Source organism: Propithecus coquereli, unplaced genomic scaffold, assembly GCF_000956105.1.
Source record: "Propithecus coquereli isolate 6110/MARCELLA unplaced genomic scaffold, Pcoq_1.0 Scaffold76, whole genome shotgun sequence".
NCBI classification, from domain to species: domain Eukaryota; kingdom Metazoa; phylum Chordata; class Mammalia; order Primates; family Indriidae; genus Propithecus; species Propithecus coquereli.
The window spans coordinates 7351216-7369892 of NW_012153729.1; positions in this window are offsets into that span (position 1 = coordinate 7351216).

The following is an 18677-nucleotide window of genomic DNA, read 5'->3' on the forward strand; positions in this document are numbered from 1 at the left end:
TATTTTTAGTAGAGATGGGGTCTCGCTCTTGCTCAGGCTGGTTTCGAACTCCTGAGCTCAAACGATCCACCCACCTCGGCCTCCCAGAGTGCCAGGATTACAGGCGTGAGACACTGTGCCCAGCCGACACAATTGCATTTCTTTTGGAAGAAGTTTTATCAATCAGAAAGCCCCTGTGCTTCGGGTGGGGAAACAAGAGAAGGTTATAAAGTTCTTGGTTCTGAGGCAGCTTCTAAGGCCTGTGGGTGAAGACGCTGGAGAGGCTCATGAAGGACCTTTTCATTATTGCCAAAGACTTGGGATTCAATTCTATGGGATACTGAAGCAGGGGTGGGCCACGGTCAGATTTTCATCTTCAAAATACTTTATCACTCTGGCTGTGGAGTAGAAAATCATTTGGAACTAACATATTTATCATCCATAAGAAAATGTCTCAAGTCCTTTGCAAGGCTCTTAAAGATCTGGCCCTGGCAGCCAGCCCCACCCTTTCAGTCCCCAGCCAACATATAACTTCATCAATACTAAACCACTTGTGGTTTCCAGAAGGTGCCGTGATCTTTTGAGTGTCTGTGTCTTTGCACATGCAATTTCCTCTGCTCAGTTGGCCTCCCTTTTCTCTAGGTCCCTGAGTGAGTTTTAGGGCCTCTTCTTCAAAATTCCCACTGTACCTCTGATCTGATTGCATCATGATTTTTCCTTGGCTCTCCCTTTCCTCCAACCCCAACCCCAGTCCCCGCCCCCGTTGGTCTACAAGCTCCCAGACAGACAGGACCACGCTTTTTCACATCTGTATTTCCAGTACCCAGCATAGTGCATAAAGTGAATAAATGGATGGATGATGGATGAATAAATAATGGAGGCTGACCAGAGATAAAAGCGTGGCTGCTTTTTTGTGCCAAGGGGATATTTAAAGCTAAGGAAATGGATGAGAGCTCAGAAAAGAGTAGAAGCCTAAGAGAACAGGGGGGCAAAAGTTATGTACTTCCTTTTCAAATGCAGCTTTGATAAAACACTCTCAGTATGTCTTTGTAAAGGTATATGCATATGGACCAGATTTGGAAAGGGACATTTTGAAAGTCAAAATAATTGTGTTGAAATGTTGTGGTTGTGGGTGATTTTTTTTTTAAAGGCAACACTTGTTACATCGTCTTTTTGATAAATTTTTTTTCTACAGACACAGACTCAGAAACCTGAGAGAACATTCCCACGATCATTCCATGAGGAGGAAAAAACACACTAGAGGTAGTAGTATTTTGAATATGTGTGTGGCTAATGTTAAATAGCAGAAAGAAACGGGAGTAAGGGGCCAGCTGTGAAGTAAAAGTCATACCCTGCTATGAAAACCTATTGTTACTGTAGCAAACCTTGCTAGTTGCCAACTGGCCACATCAGTCACTCCAGAATGCACAAACTAATTATCAAAAGGTTTCTCTTCCTTTGGAGTGTGCTCTTTTCAATCTTCAAAAAGGGTTTCTCAACCTTCTTTTCTGTGAGTTATGGTGCTGCCACCTGCAGGTAAGAACTGGTCATTGCCCTGGAATTTACTGACCTTGGAGGCCACAAACCTGGCCTGACAGTTGACCCCTTCCCTTGGGAGCTGGCTCAAGACCATTTCAGGGGCATCCTAGAGCCCATGTTTATTTTATTTATTTCTTTTTCCTTTCTTTTTCTTTTTTTAGAGACAGGGTCTTGCTCTGTCTACCAGCAGGCTGCAGGCTGGAGTGCAGTGGTGTGATTACAGCTCACTGCAGCCCCAAACTCCTAGGCTCAAGCAATTCTCCTGCCTCAGCTTCTGGAGTAGCTGGGACTCCAGGCACATGACACCATGTCTGGCTAATTTTTTTACTTTGTATAGAGACAGGGTCTCACTATGTTGCCCAGGCTGGTCCCAAACTTCTGGTCTCAAGTGATCTTCCTGCCCCGGCCTCCTAAGATGCTGGAATTTCGAGCTCATATTTCTAAGCTTCTCTTTAGTGGGAAAGACCCAGGCATCCAGTGACAGCCTAGACAGCCTAAACTTGGACATTTGAAATTCTACTCCCACTTGCCCAATTGATCTGGGAAGTTCTCACGTAGCATTTTCTTGGCTTAAGTTGTGAACAAAGGCTGCATACTCCTCTCAGGCTTTGAGGGTTTCCTCTGAGGCTGAGCTTACCAATGAAGCACCAAGTCCTGTGACTTGCCCTCCTCAACATCCTGGCCCCATTTCTATCACCTGACCTTGTCCACACCACCATCCTTCCCGGGTAGCTTCTCCAGCCTGCTAACTGATCATCCTGGCCCTCTCCAAGGCATTACCTCCACTGCAGCCAGAGTGGGCTTTCTAAAACACAAATAGAAGAAGGGGGGTGGCAGATAAAGTTCAAAACTCTCAGCATGCTCCAGTCGGCCTCTGTGACTGGCCCCTGATGACGACACGCTCAATTCTTGTCCACCTCCCTTTGTCCCTGCTCTTTTAAACTGTTTACAGTTTCCTGAATACTCTATAACTCATCTGAGCCTAAGGGAGCAGTATGTACAAAACCTGGGAGGTAAGAGAGTTGTAGAGTGTTTTTGTACATACTGCCCTTTGGGCTCAGATACCTCTTTCCCTGCCTTCTCCATCTTCACCTGGCTCCTGTCTGTCCTTCAACAGTCAACTCAGGTGCCACCTCCTCCAGGAAGCCTCCACAGATGATCTGGTCCCTCCAATGTGTTCTCATAGCACCCTCGGCACACTCTGTCATTGGTCTTTTCACAGGAGTATATTTGAGGTTATGGCTGAATTTTATCCCCACCCCCAAAATTCATATGTTGAAACTCAAACCCCCAGCTTCTCAGAATGTGACTCTATTTGGAGATAGGACCTTTAAAGGGGTGATTAGGTTAAAAGAACGCTGTTAGGGTGAGTCCTAATTTAATCTGACTGGTGTCCTCTCAATAAGAGGATATTTGTACACAGAGAGAGACGTGCACACAGAGGAAAGGCCATATGAAAGCACAGCCAGAGGGAGGCCATCCCATCTCCCAACCAGAAACAGATCCCAGAAGAAACCAAACCTGCTGACACCTTGATCTCTGACTTCCAGCCTCCAGAACTGTGAGAAAAAATTCTGTTCTTTAAGAAGAAAGATTGTGGGTTTTGCTGTGGCAGCCCTAGGAAACTAACATCTACTCGCTTTTTCTTCTCCACTTTAGACTATGAGCTCCTAAGGGCAGGGACCACATCTTGTTTTTCTTGGCTTCCCACACCTGGCCTGGCAAGCGCACAGCCCAGGAATCACCAAATGACTTGCTGGTGTAAGTCAAAGCAGGAGGATGGATGGAACATGAATGAAAGGTGAATAGAAAAGTGGGAAAGAGGGCCGGGCGCGGTGGCTCACGCCTGTAATCCTAGCACTCTGGGAGGCCGAGGCGGGCGGATTGTTTGAGCTCAGGAGTTCGAAACCAGCCTGAGCAAGAGCGAGACCCCGTCTCTACTAAAAATAGAAAGAAATTAATCAGACAACTAAAAATATATAGAAAAAAATTAGCCGGGCATGGGGCAGGCACATGCCTGCAACCCCAGCTACTCTGGAGGCTGAGGCAGTAGGATCACTTGAGCCCAGGAGTTCGAGGTTGCTGTGAGCTAGGCTGACGCCATGGCACTCACTCTAGCCTGGGCAAAAGAGTGAGACTCTGTCTCAAAAAAAAAAAAAAAGAAAAATGGGAAAGAGAGAGTAGATGAAAAAGGCACAGAGAAGAATGGAGGAAGGAGGAGGATAAAGAGGAAGGAGAGAGAAAAGAGGACGCAAGAGGTATTTATGACAACACAGAGAGCTAGAGCTCCTTACTTTTCTCAGTCGCCACTGCAAGTCACTAATGTCAAAGTATCTTACCTTTTCCTAAAATACTGATCAGTGTCCATTTTTCTTATACAGTGACAGTTACAGTAAAGTAACCAACTACAATTTTGTAATTTCTTTCTTAACTATCTCCTTCTTTCCACTCCCTCATTCCTCACTTTTTCATTCTCTTTGGTCATTCTCAGAGTCAGTTTTATCACTCATTCATTTCTTTTTATTAATATTATTCATTTATTCAACTAATTGTTAGTGAGCATCAACACTGTGTGTGAGGTTTGGAATTAGGGACGGTGATAGAGAGACACAAAGGTGAATCTTTAACTAGTCAGTGTCCCCATGAACTTTGCAAACTAACAGTGGCTATAAAGCCTGACCCCAGAGAGTGTGATACAGCATGACAGGTGCTGAAGGAGCACTGGGACTCGGAGTGAAGAGAGTCTAGGAGACAGAGATGACTTGGGGTTAGAGAGTCCAAGAAGGCTTCATGGAGGAGGTGGTGTCTGAGTTGTCCTGAAGAAGAGTTAGCATTCCAATAGGTAGGGCCAGCCGGAAGCCCCTCTAGATGAAATAGCAAGTTTTTATGACAGAGAAAAGGGTCAACAATTCTGAAATGCAGCAGTTCTCAAAATTTTAAATATATAATCGAGTCACCTGGGGACCTGTTAAAAATGCAAGTTCCAGGATCCCAGAGATATTCAACTCATTAGGACTGAAAAGCACCCAGAAATACGAATTTTAAATAAGCAGCTGCAGGTTATTCTCAGGCTGGTCATCTTTAAAGCAGTCTTTGGGAGGCAAGGCTTGCGGAATTATTGAGTCTTGAAGATTCTGGTATCCTCCCAATGTGTCCTCGCTTACCAGAATCAGAATATTAATTGCCATGGGCTGGAGAGAGCTTGGGGACTGCCCTCGCTTGGGATCTCACGTTGCCTGCATCTGAGAAATGCCAGTAAAACATGTTGGTGTGGTCAGAGTCTGGGTGGGTGGTGATTCTCAGTGATTAAGTGTAAATAAATAAAAAACAAAATAAAAGCCCAGATAAGCAAATGGACTTTGGTCCTGAAAGCTCCCTATGGTGATGCCAGGGCCAAGTTCAGAGGAGGCTGGCCCTTCTCTATTCCTCCTGTTTCGGTTTCCGCATCTCTCTTTCCTTAGGACACATTCTGCTCATTAAGGAGATGAAGCAATTCCATTTTGGCCATGGGCTAAAAGGCAAGTAATACATCCAAAGGGTGGGAAAAGTTCCTGTGTTCCCATGCGTATGAGAAAGAAGCATTAGCAACTTAATACTAGAAAGTTTCTCCGGTGTTGGTTTTAATATATACATTTTTTTTTTTTTTTGAGACAGAGTCCCACTCTTTTTGCCCAGGCTAGAGTGCCATGGCGTCAGCCTAGCTCACGGCAACCTCAAACTCCCGGCTCAAGCGATCCTTCTGCCTCAGCCTCCCGAGTAGCTGGGACTATAGGCATGCGCCACCATGGCCGCCTAATTTTTTCTATATATTTTTAGTTGTCCAGCTAATTTCTTTCTATTTTTGGTAGAGACGGGGTCTCGCTCTTGCTCAGGCTGGTCTCGAACCCCTGACCTCAAGCAATCCACCCGCCTTGGCCTCCCAGAGTGCTAGGATTACAGGCGTGAGCCACCACGCCCAGCCTACAAACTGAGTTTTAATTAGACAAGTATTACATAAACCCATTCTCCCATGAAAGATGAAAATATATTTAAGAAGAGCTAACAGGTGTTGAGCAGTTACTGGGGCCAGGAAAAGTCTAAGGGCTTTATAGACATTATTTCAGTTGGTCCCCACAACAAATATACAGTACTGTAGGTATTATGACGTATGCCTGTTTTATGGATGAAGAAATTGTTTCCACAGGAGGGGGCAGTCAACTTTGTCCAGTGTTACTAAAAAGGACATGTAAGATAAGGACTGAGAATCAATGATTGAATCTGGCGAGATGGGGATTGTTGGAGACAGTGACAAGGACAGTCTATAGCGTGGTGGATGAACGTCAGACGGAAGGGGTCAAGGAGAGCCTGGGGAAAAGAGACCATGAGAGGTGAGGAAGTGCACACAGTGCGGATGGGCAGCTCTTTTTCAGAGTTTTGCCATAAAGCAGAGCAGAGCAGGGCCCACCCTTTCGAGGGTTCCAAGGAAGGGATTCTAAATATGGGACATATTACAGCATGTTTTGTACGCTGAAGGGAATTATCTGGACGAGAGGGGAAACTTTCGGATACTGGCGAGAGAAGGGAAATGAGGAGCAAAGTCCTTCCACTTCCACTTCTGTGGACAAGGAGCAGCGTCTCTGAGAACAGATATAGGTTGGTGGGTGGCAGTGGTGGTGGGAAGCCGTGGTCTTTTGTTCTGACGCTTCTATTCGCTCAAGTGAATGAGTGACGGCAACACCTGTGGTGGGCGGGGTGGGGGGGTGGAGACAGGGAACGTGTGTAGGTTTGAGGACACCTGAAGGCTTGAAAATGTCCTTTTGGACAGTGGAGGATCAACAGATTCAGGAGACACTGTGGGCAGCGCTAAGGTCCAACTCAACTCTGGTTGGAAATTTGAAAAAGACCGCTCAGTCTAGTTGAATGTGTTTTTAACTTAGTTGGAGACAGAGCAGGGGCAGAGCCTGGTTTAACCAAGTTGGGGTTTTGCCAGGCCAAAGGAAGGAGTGCCAAGGGTGTTGATAATGTGTGTACGAAAGGCAATAGGTACAGCCTTGGAGCATGGAATCCAAGAAAAGAAGAGAAAAAGAAAGAAAGAAAAGGCTCACGCTCGTAATCCTAGTACTTTGGAAGGCTGAGGTGGGAGGATCACTTGAGGTCAGGACTTCAAGACTAGCCTGAGCAACATAGCAAGACCCCATCTCTACAAAAAATAGAAAAATTAGCCAGCTGTGGTGGTGTGCACCTGTAGTCCCAGCTACTCTGGAGACTGAGGTAGCTACGAGGATCACTGGCGCCCAAGAGGTTGATGTTTCAGTGAGGTATGATGACATCACTGCACTCTAGCCTGGATATCAGAGCGAGACTCTGTCTTTAAATAAAAAAAAAGAAAGAAAAGGGAAGAGTGGGGAATTAGTGTTTAATGGCTGCAGAGTTTCAGCTGGAGATGATGAAAAAGTTCTGGAGATGGATAGTACCTTCACAACGAGGTGAAGGTACTTAATGTCGTTGAATTGTACACTTAAAAATGATTTAAATGATAAATTCTATGTTATATATATATTTTACTACAATAAGAAAATCATAAAAAATATTGAATACTTTAAAAAATCGATATCTTGCCCCATCCCAGTTAAATCAGAATCCCTGGGGTTGGAACCTAGACATCAGTATTTTAGTAGACTGTGGAATTGCTGAGTGAGTACATTTATTTCGCTCATTCATTCAAGAAACACACACTGAATGTGCATTATGAGCCAGGCGCCATCCTAGGCACCAGGGATGCCTGGGTGAATTTAAAAAAAACAGGTTCCTGCCCTCTTGGAGCTTACAATTCTGTGGTGAAACGTGGACAACAAGGCAGTAAACAAAGAAATATTTAACTACAAATTCAGAAACCTGTTTTAACCATCTAAGTGAGCTTGAACTAAGAAGGTGGAGATGGATGGAGGAGCAGTGGGGATGGATGGACTTGAGATATTACTGCAGGGAGAAATCACAGGTCTCAGGGATGGAGCACCAGGCAGGAACATCTGGCTGCATGTTGCTGATGGATCGGAAGTAAGAGGTTGGTGAGCGCGAGAAATAAAGGATGACTCCCAGGTTTCCAGCGTGAGCACTGGAGGACCAATGGGAGAGACACCAGTGGCTGACGATGACAAGTAGGGCTGACAACACAAGCAAATTGAAGTTATTCCACTTGCTAATTAAAACCGTGAAGTATGCTTCCATGTATAACACAAAACCACCGAATACATTTGGATGCACCCAACTCCCAGCCTTAGCAGTGATTGTCCCGAGTTCTGCAGGAGTCGCTTGTCCACCAGGGGCATAAGGATACCAGGATTTAATGTAGGAGAGATGATTCCAGTGCTAGCCTTTCTGCTAAGTGACTGAATAATCTTTGACATGTCCTGTCACTTGTTTGTGACTTAATTTCCTCATCTGGAAAAGTGGGGTTCGTAATATATCTCAAAACAGAGCTGTCTAGAAAATGAAATAAAGTAAGATAATGCATATTAAAAGGTTATAAAATGTTTCTTAATTATAACAGTTTAGGCATCCTTGTTTCAATTTTTTCTTTCACAGTCTTTTCTTTTTTTTTTTGAAATAGGGTCTCACTCTGTTGTGTGGGCTAGAGTGCAGTGGCGTCATCATAGCTCACTGCAACTTCAAACTCCTGGGCTTGAGGGATCCGCCTGCCTCAGCCTCCCGAGTAGCTGGGACTACAGGCATGCACCATCACACCTGGATAATTTTTCTATTTTTTTGTAGAGATGGGGTCTCTCTCTTGCTCAGAGTTGGTCTCAAACTCCTGGCCCCCAACAATCCTACTGTATGAGCCTCCCAAAGTGCTAGGATTACAGGCATGAGCCACCTCGTTTGGCCCCTTTCGTAGCCTTAACAATGCCACCTGAATCCACCATTTCCACAGCTATTAAAAATTTATCAGGCTGTATCTTTTAGCTGTTGTCTCTTGAGTATACCTACATTCCCAGTCATCCAAAAATCTCAAAACAGTTTGTGGATTACCACCATTATTTTGTAAGGCACTTCTAGAGAGGAAACATGCCACTGCTACCTGCAGCCAAGCGAGCTGTACCCCAGGTAGACAAGTGACTCCTGTAGAACTGGGAACAGTCGCTGCCAAGGCTGGGAGTTCGGTGCATCCAAACATATTCGGTGGTTTTGTGTTTTACATGGAACCATTCTTCATGGTTTTAATTAGCAAGTGGAGGCCAGGGGTGGTGACTCAAACCTGTAATCCTAGTACTCTGGGAGGCAGAGGCAGGAGAATTGCTTAAGCCCAGGAGTTGGAGGTTGCTGTGAGCAAGGCTGACACCACAGCACTCTAGCCCGGGCAACAGAGCGAGACTCTGTCCCAAAACAAAACAAAACAAAAATTAGCAAGTGGAATAATTTCAACTTGCTCGTGTTGTCAGCCCTACTTGTCATCATCAGCCACAGGGTAACTAGTGAGGGAGAGAATCAAAGGGTTTCTGTTGTGACAAGGAGTCCAACATTTACTTCTAGGGCGATTCCTATATAGGCTGGAAAATTGGGCAACTCCCTCTGGTTGCCATTAGATGTCACTCTAGACAGGAAAGAAAGTCCTTGGAGGTGTCTGCAGAACTAACTGTAAAGGAATGCTGTCGTTTGGCTCCAAAAATGGATTCGACCTCACTGCCGGGACTTGCCGCACTGAGAGTGCCAGGAAACGGTTGCCGGGTCCCAGCGATGGAGCGTGGAGGAAATATCCAGTTGCACCATATGCAATGGAAACCTCACTTCCCTGGAACCAAAACAGAATTTAGGACTGAACAAGACTGCCCTCCCCTTTCACCCTCCCTAACCCCTAAACCTTTGTTAACCACAAGTTTCAATTCTTCGCAGTTACAAAAGAACAGAAGTTTTTCCTATTTATTAAATAAACTCAAAAACTGCATTTTCTCTGCCTTCTTTCATGAAACACATCTTCCATTTCTGCTAGACTATGTGTGTGTGTGTGTGTGTGTGGCCCGAGGGCAAAAAACTGTGGGACTTATTCTCTCTTCACTTTTTAAACTTTTCCAGATTTAGATAGTTCAGTGACAAGGTCTGGTGTCCTCATATCTGATGAGGACCCTCAATGTCTGAACATTCATCTTAAGAGTCAAAATGAAATTGGTTGGGCCTAGTGGCTCATATCTGTAATCCTAGCACTCTGGGAGGCTGAGGTGGGAGGATCTCATGAGGTCAGGAGTTCAAGACCAGCCTCAGCAAGAGTGAGACTGCATCTTTACTAAAAATGGAAAGAAATTAGCTGGGCCACCAAAAATAGAAAAATTAGCTGGGTATGGTGGCACATGCCTGTAGTCCCAGCTACTCAGGAGGCTGAGGCGGGAGGATTGGTTAAGCCCAGGAGTTTGAGGTTCCTGTGAGTTAGGCCGATGCCATGGCACTCTAGCCCGGGCAACAAGGAGAGATTCTGTCTCAAAATAAAATAAAATAAAAAGAGTCAAAATGAAATAATGCAGATAGTATGTTTAACTCAGATTCTAGCCCACAGTAAGCTCTTAAGAAATGTTAACTGTTATTATTATCATTATTGCATCTGGACCATGAGGCTAAGATAATTGTCAGCCAGGACCTAGAGGAACAAGACTGGTTGCAAGGATGCAAGGCCACCGTCCCAAGGTGGCTGGGCAACGTAAACCAGGCTGTCACTGGGAACAACCCCTCCCTGAGCAGTCTGACCACAGGGGGAGGGGAAGTAGCGTGGCATCATGAAAACCAATAATTTTGCTGGTAACAGACACTGTTTACTGGCCGTGTTTTATATGACAATATAGCTAGGAGTTTTAATTGGCAACTAGAATGTCATCTCCATTATACCTGCCTTTAACTCTTCTTATCAGCAGTACCATTAACTTGTACTGAATACTGACTATGTTTTAGGGCCTTGTGCTAGACACTTGGCATAATTTCTCATCTAACTTCCCTGAGCCTCAGAGTTCTCGTCCATAATAATGGTAGGGTGTGTGAGAAATAGTTGATAATGTACAATTGTCTTGCTTTTTGTAGGCTTGTTTCATTTGAAAATAGGATAGGATGGCTTGCAAATCAATTCTAATGCTTTTTGCTTTTCCAATCCCTTCTCTTTTTTGGTCTAGCTGAGTGTTTTTTGAGACTTCACTCAGTCACAAAGCCCCCGGAAGCTTACTAATACCTCCTCTGTTCTGCTCTGAGCTCCAAAGAAATAAAGCAACTTGCTTCAAAGTTTTGCTGGCAGCGATTCTGGGGCTAGGAATCAACCAGTTCCTGAATCTTTGGCTCTGCTCAAGTAATCAGATCTCCATCCTCTCCCAAATTAACATGAGTGTTTGGTTTTTATGAAAATTAAATCTCTATAAGCATCCTGAGCAAAGAGCAATATAAATACCAGAACTGCCTAACAACCAGAAGGGATGTCATTACTCACTCACTCTGATATTTAGCTATGTCAGATGGGGAAAACCTTTTGCTTTATATAGCTGTGCTTAACAGACACGCAGGCTGCAGATGAATCAGGCAAGGAGCTCCAAATGCATGCAGGATGCAAAGGAAGTAGAAAATAGAGCCAAAGATGCTAGGGATCCTTCCTGGTATTCTGCACAGAGAAGATTCTTCACCAGCCTCTGACCTGGTTTGGAAACCATGAGAGTAAAGGCCTGACCACAGATCTCTGTGTAACTGAGTTAGAATTGAATGGAAATGGAAAATGAAAGAACTTGGATGGGCTTTCATTTAGTATTAAAGGGACAAAGGCTTAATGAGTGTCTTCGAGCACAAACTGTGGTGGGAGATGACTACCACTGTTTTTCCTTATGTATTAGATGGAAACAGACAAATTCTAGCTTAGTGAATTCAGGTTAGGTCCAGATGGGATCTTTTTGACATAAGAGTTAAATACTGGGATGTGTTACTGAGGTTGCAGAACCTCTTTCAGTTGGAGTGATTAAATACCTGTTTGTTTGGCAGAAGATTGGAGGCAAGGGAGTGAACTCTCTTAGCTCTCTAAATATATATACTTACCCTATTAACGGTGTGGCAACAAATATCCCTGTTTATCCAATAAACAGGTGTGCCTGAGGATTTCAGCACGTTTAAATTTATCAAGTCAATCCTAGATAAATATAAGACCTGTGCATTTCACAGAACAGAAACTGGACTCCAGCAGCCAGGGCTAGAATGGCAGAAGGGATCCTCGCTCTTTCTGTATGGCCTCTGATCATTGTCTCTTCCAACCTGTCCTTTGGACCCTCTAGCAGCTGAAGGCGAAGCTATGTGACCCCAAGTATCTTTGTCCAGGAGGAAAGAAAAGAAACTAAACCCTAGGGGAATGTCGGCAATGTGGGCTTGGCAAATGGGGAATGCTGGGAATGAGACCACAGTCCAGAGTTCAGATCTCACAGCTTGCCTCGCCCAGCCCTTCAAGAAAGATGAAGCGGTGGCTCCCGAGATGGGCTCTCAGCTTTGGAGCTGTGAATCCTGCTTCTGAATCATATTGCTGTTCTAAGCCCTTGTGTCTTATTATAGCTAGAAACACTTCATCCAGTCTGGCTCAGGCTGCAGAGAACTAAACATGTTGTCAAAATACTCCTTAAACTTGGGGTCCAACAAGACCGCACAGGCAGCTGTCTTTATTATCAAACTGTTCTGTCTAATGCTTACCAAAGCATTTGCAGCATTGCTCCCATCACGGTGCTCTTCAAAATGAATTTCCCTCAGAAGCAGTTTTTTAAATTATTGCGAATTTCTGGAAGGAAACTTGCAATATTAGTTACCACGGGAGAAGGGACCTAGGAGGTAGGGGACAGGGGTGGAAAGGAGATGTGTTTTTCACTGTATACCTCTTTATATCTTTTGACTTATTTACATGCATCAATTACGTATTTCAAAATAAATACAATTTTTAAACACAAAATTTTAAAATTCTGTGTAGAATTAAACTTAGCTCTTTCTTTTCCAAATCAGGTTTATTTTCCTTTCTTTTTCAGCTCCCAATTTCACTAATAACCACAACGACCACATCTACCTTTTGCTGACCACTTATATACTAGGCACTTTGCTCCACATCTTCCATTCATGATCTCATTTAACAAGCCAACGAGAAGGTTCTGTGATTATTCACATTCTACAGATGAGGCAACTGAAGCTTAGGGAGAGGTCCTTTAGCCAGTAAATGTCAGATCTAGGATTCAAATTTGGGTCCGTCTGACTAGCCACAGCTTACAACACCCACAACCTACTGCCTCAGTACCTATAAGAACAACGAAGTATTAAACTGCATCAAACACATTAGGAACTTTCTTACAAATTCTGTCATCAACCAAATTCCTAAAAGGCACTAAAGTAATGAAGCACATTTAATGCCTGCTCTTTGTTCGATGGCAAAGCTGGGTGTTCAGTACCTGTGCCTTTATGTGTTGGGGAACAGGTTATTTCTGCAGAATGACTGGCTAGCCAGGCTATCAAAGTATGAGGCTTTTGTTCCCCTGCAACCAAATCCCAAGCAAGGACCCTCTCACTTGAACACATTGTGAGCAGCATTCAAATGGAAAGTGTACCCTTTTGGTTTGAGTTAGAAGACAGCACCGGTAGACACACCAGCCCTATTTCTGGCTTAAGGGGAAAAGCTCTCAGGTTCAGAGCAAAGCTTTAAGAATCTTATGGGCCCCATGAAAGGACAAGCCCCTGTATTACTGGTAGTTTCTATGGACACGAGAAGAAAGGACAGGATGGCAATGAAAAATAACCAAGCAGCTCGCAATTTGAGACGAGGCTGCAGAAGGCCAGGTGGAATAACAGCTGGTAATATATCACACACCCTCATGAAGCCCTGTCATCCAAAGATAGAAAAGGGGTTTTATAAACAGTCATCGATTAGTCAAAGTTTTGTGGTGAAAATCAAGGCAGGGATCTGGTAATCATCCTTAAATAAACCTGCCTTCCTTCATGTAGCTTATTCTCGCTGTTAGGGAGGGGCTTTATAAGAATATCCTTGAGATACTTTGCAGTTCAAAAGCATCTTCACATGCTTTACCTCATTTGATCAAGCAAGGGTCCTTGTCGTGCTCTAGTGCTGGCGTCCAAAAACCTCCCTCTCCACGCCCCCTTCCCCTCAAAAAGCAATCAAGTGAGGCTGCCTTTGAATACCAGTGGCAGGCAGGGTTCCATGTCTGTGGGCTGTGTCCAGGTTAGAGCATCTGGGAACACATACTTGATTTTAAACAATAAGAGTCACGGCGATTCAGTGTTGGCACTAGAACAAGATGTAAGAGGGATTTCTCCCGCCTCCTTCCTCTTCAAAGTTTGCATTCATGATGCTCTTGAAATTAACCATGCACAGTATGAGTGTCCACCAGGGTGAGCCAGGTGGCCAAGAAGCACAGGTGATGGGAACATTCTGAGCCAGGAGACCTTGCTCTCTCCCAGTGCCCACCGGTCTCTAACCAATAAATCCCAACAGAATGCCAACCTCCACGCTATGCAGGACTGCCATCATTCCAACGACATGACCTGGAAACTGACTCCTAATTAATAGTTAAGAATTTTAGAAAAGATCCAAACTAAATATGTACCGTGGCTGACAGGGGCTTTCTATAAGAAAGCAAACCTTCTCATAAGTGTTTTAAAAACTTAACCTTTTTGAAACTTTCATTATTTTCCCCCAAGGAGAAAAAGTAAATTGAATTTAAATTCTCCTTAACAAGAGAATTAAATACTAAGGAAGAGGATTTTGTTGGCTAGAGTTGATCTTTTGGGGGCCACAAATTATTGTAGTATCTACAATTTTTTTTTCATCTTCCAAGAACCAATCTTTTCCCCATTAGGAGCAATATTGCCCCCTTTGAGAATACATTTCAAAGAGGAAATTCAAACATTTGTCTTTTAGAAACATAATTTTTCTTCCAAAATGGCCACTTATGCATCATTCCATATAGAGAAAAATTAGCCGGGCATGGTGGCACATGCCTGTAGTCCCAGCTACTCAGGATGCTGAGGCAGAAGGATCGCTTGAGCCCAGGAGTTTGAAGTTGCTGTGAGCTAGCCTGATGCCATGGCACTCTAGCCCAGGCAACAGAGCAAGACTCTGTCCCCAAAAAAAACCAAACAAAAAAACAAAACAAAAAACAACAGCAACAACAACAAAAATAAATTCTCCTTAACAAGAGAATTAAATACTAAGGAATAGGATTTTGTTGGCTGGAGTTGACCTTTTGGGGGCCACAAATTATTGTAGTATCTACAATTTTTTCATCTTCCAAGAACCAATCTTGTCCCCATTAGGAGCGATATTGTTCCCTTTGAGAATGCATTTCAAAGAAGAAATTCAAACGTTTATATTTTAGAAACATAATTTTTCTTCCAAAATGGCCACTTATGCATCATTCTTAACTTGAAAATTATGAGCTGTATCACACAACTGGCATTACAGTGCTGAACAGGAAAAAAAGGTCTGTTGTGTATGTTTTCGTGTTTCAAGCTTTTTTTCCCTTTCCCAATCAGGTAAATTTGGTCTTAATCACTTTATTTCTGTTTTAAAATCTGTGGCCCACAGATCGACATCTGTGGCCAAGTTGCCGCTCAGCAACCCTGCAACAACCTGGTTGTTTACTAAGCACAAAGAAAGCAAGGTTGTGTACTGTACCTTCAAGTTAAGCTCGGATTTTCCCTTCTAGTCTGGAAGAAGCGGAATGGCACGTTTGAATCGGCCGGGATCCCTGGGGGTGTGTGCAGCAGGCATCTGCTCCTTAAATAGTGTGCCCCCTCCCCTTGCACACTCAGACGGCCACGGGAAGCCTGCCTAATCTCTCCTGCTGTGGGAAGGGTGTGATGAACGAGAAGCTTGGGTTTATTTCTGGCTTCAACCCACAACCCATTTATTGTGTGATCCTGAGTAAAATAATTTAGCCTGGTTGTCCCCCATCTCTGTCCTCTAGAACATGGATATGATGTTACTAAATCTGCAGCCCAGGGATGTCCTAAGAGGAAGACAGGCCATTGGTAAAAAAACCCGGTGAGGACCCAAAGGGAATGTGTGCAAACTCAAAGGTTTATTACGAGAACTGCAAATAGATCTGAACTTTAGTCCAATAAACACATCCGGGGAGTTCTAAAGTTCCGTTGGTTCTAAACCACACGCTAACCACACCCCATGATAAAAATCAAAACAAAACCAGGTAACAACCTGTGCTTGTTGGTCTTTTCTCCCAAGACAAATGGCTCAGCCGCAGGGGTGTCTCCTGCTGAGCACACGTGGACTGCTTTCCCTGGGAGGGCACCCGCGTTTATTAGCTGACACTGATCACACGGTCATTACTTCACCAGCTGGCCACTAAGCCCACCCCCTCGGCTGGGGAAGGTGGTAAAGAAGGAATAGTGACAGCTTGGACATCTGACACCACCAACCTGGCAAGGAATTGGCAGAAGCTAAGCCGAGGAACCTGAAGGGAAAGTGTAAAGTGCTGCCCTCAGGCATGTCCCAAAGCAGCTCCCTCTCAAAACTTCCTGCCCTTTACCTGAGGCCCATTGGCCTTGCAGGTCCCAAAGCTAACTTCCGATCCTCTACACATCCTGATCCTGGAAGATGTGACAAGCTCCCTTGGGAGAAAGAGCCATCATTGTGAGTTGACACAGGCTTAATCCCAAGGGTCCGATAGGTGATATGAACATCAGGTTGGGAAAGGAGCTAACGAGCTCTCAGTTGCACTTGACCCCTAAAATCACCAATTGTTTTGAATATTATAGTCCCAGGTATTGACAGCACCTCTAGACACCAATCAGTCACCTTGCAAATTCCTGCCCTTGGTCAGAAAGTACCGGGGCAAAAAGGTGTAGGTGAGCTGATACAAACCCCCCCACTCCCCTTAGAAAAGGAGCATATGGAAGAATGATCTGCCATGAGGAATCTGCAACTGGCAACAGTTTTTCCCCTAGGGGCAGCTTTTGTCAAGTCTTTTCAGAGGGAACCCCTCACCTCTCAGATTTTAGTGTACCTGGAAGTAATCGGGCTCTTGGATCAGACAGGTTCTAACTGTGCCAAGAATCTCAACACTGATATATAAACCAAACCGATGATGGATTGATTCACTACAGGAGGCAGCACAGCAAAGCAGATACGGGCACAGTGGCTCATGCCTGTAGTCCCAGTTAGTCAAGAGGCTGAGACCAGAGGATGGCTTGAGCCCAGGAGTTCAAGGTTACAGTAAGCTGTGATCATGCCACTGCACTCCAGCCTGGGTGATAGAGCAAGACCTCATCTCAAAAAAAAAAAAAAAAAAAAAGTGAAAGAAGTCATTCTCAAAAAGACCATATACTTTATGATTCCATTTATATGAAATGTCCAGAATAGATAAATCTATAAAGACAGAGAGTATATTAGTAGTTGCATGGGGCTGGGGGAAGAAGTGGGGAGGAAATGGAAGTGATTGCTAAGGGGGACACAGTTTCATTTTGGGGTGATGAAGATGTTCTAAAATTGGTTGTGGTGAAGGTTACACAACTTTGAATATATTAAGTGCCATTGGATGGTGCTATACATTAAATGGGTGAGTTGTATGGTATGTGCATTATATCTCAATAAAGCTGTTTTTTGTTTTGTTTTGTCTTTTAAACACCCGTTCTCTGGAGCAAGACTGCCTAGCTTGAATCCTGCTCTACCACATACTAGCTGTGTGACCTGGTGGCGAGTTACTTAGATCATCTGGGTCTCAGTTTTCTCATCTTTGAAATGAAGATGCTAGTTATTACGTAAAGCACTTAAAATTTAGCGTGTGGTACATAGTGAGCCCTATGCAAGGGTTAACTGTTACGGATATTGTTATTATTATTACTCATATGTGTCTCCTAGGGACACCTCCTAGCTGGTTCTGAGGTACTCTAGAAGCCAAGTCAGAAGCATACGTAGAAAACATGAAGTCAGAAGCATGAGGATGATCTTGTGGGACACGCATCAGACCTTGGAAAGCCCTGCGCTCACTCGTCCGTCACGGTTATATGAACGTGTGCCAGGCCCTGCTCTTGGTGTGGAGAAAACAGCAATGACCAAAATAGACACAATTTCCTGCTTATGTGAAGCTAATGTCCTAGTGGAGGAAGATTGGCAATGAGCAAATAAACATAGCAGGCAGAGATTAGAACTCTGAAAAACTAAAAAGTATGATGGAGACCAGTGGGCACACCAAGTCCAGAGTCAGGGGAGTCCTCTCAAAGAAGGGGACATTCTGATTATGAAAACCTCCTGGGGAAGGGCATTCTGGCTGTGGGAATAGCTCCCTCCAAGATCCTGAAGCAGGAACACACCAGGTGTGTTGGAGGAAAGGAAGGAAGGCCCACGTGGCTGGAGAGTGAGGAGCACCAAGGAGAGGAGGGGTGGGCAGTAAGGCTGGACACACAGGCAGGGCCTGCAGGCCACGTGTGACAGCCAGCCTTCAGGAGGACCCTCAGTGACCCCTGCTTCTTGTAGTTCATTCCCTGCGTGGTCCCCTCCCATATTGAACAGGGCTGACCTGTGTCCTATAGCTATACCAATCCAGTTTTAGAGAACCCCTGTGACAGCTATGTCAATGTGGTTTAGATACAGCAGGAAAGGCTTCTTTGGCCCTTTTAGATCTAGACATCATTAACTTAAACACCTTTAGAAAGACTTCTCTGTAGGATCTTCTGTTCTCATGGTTGCTGCTGGTTCCCAGCTAAACTGATTTACTTCAGGGATTCTCCCACAATCTCACCGATGTAGTTCCTTATCCAGCAGCACGGATCGAGGTGCGAAACATACCCCTCCCTCTATTTTCACTAAACCAATCACTCACACCAGGTGTCTATATATGTAGATATCTCTGCAGAAGGGTTGGGGAGACGCAGGGATTAAGTTGTAGAAACACGAGCGCATTAAATTCAATCTTTTCCCTAAAAGTCCTCTGCCATTTCCACAGTTCAGGCTCCAATTTCCCCCCACATGGCTCAGACTTCCTCTCTTCTCCTTCTTCTCTTTCTCTTCCAATTTCAAATTTTTGATTCATTTTTAAATGCAGAGTATTTGGGCTCATTCTCTTACTGCTTTGATATGTTCAGACCTAGGCTCTGGGTCTCATGTTTCCTTAAAACATTTACCCACTATTCCCTAAAGTTGTATAGCCATAAAAAGAGCTAATCAAGAC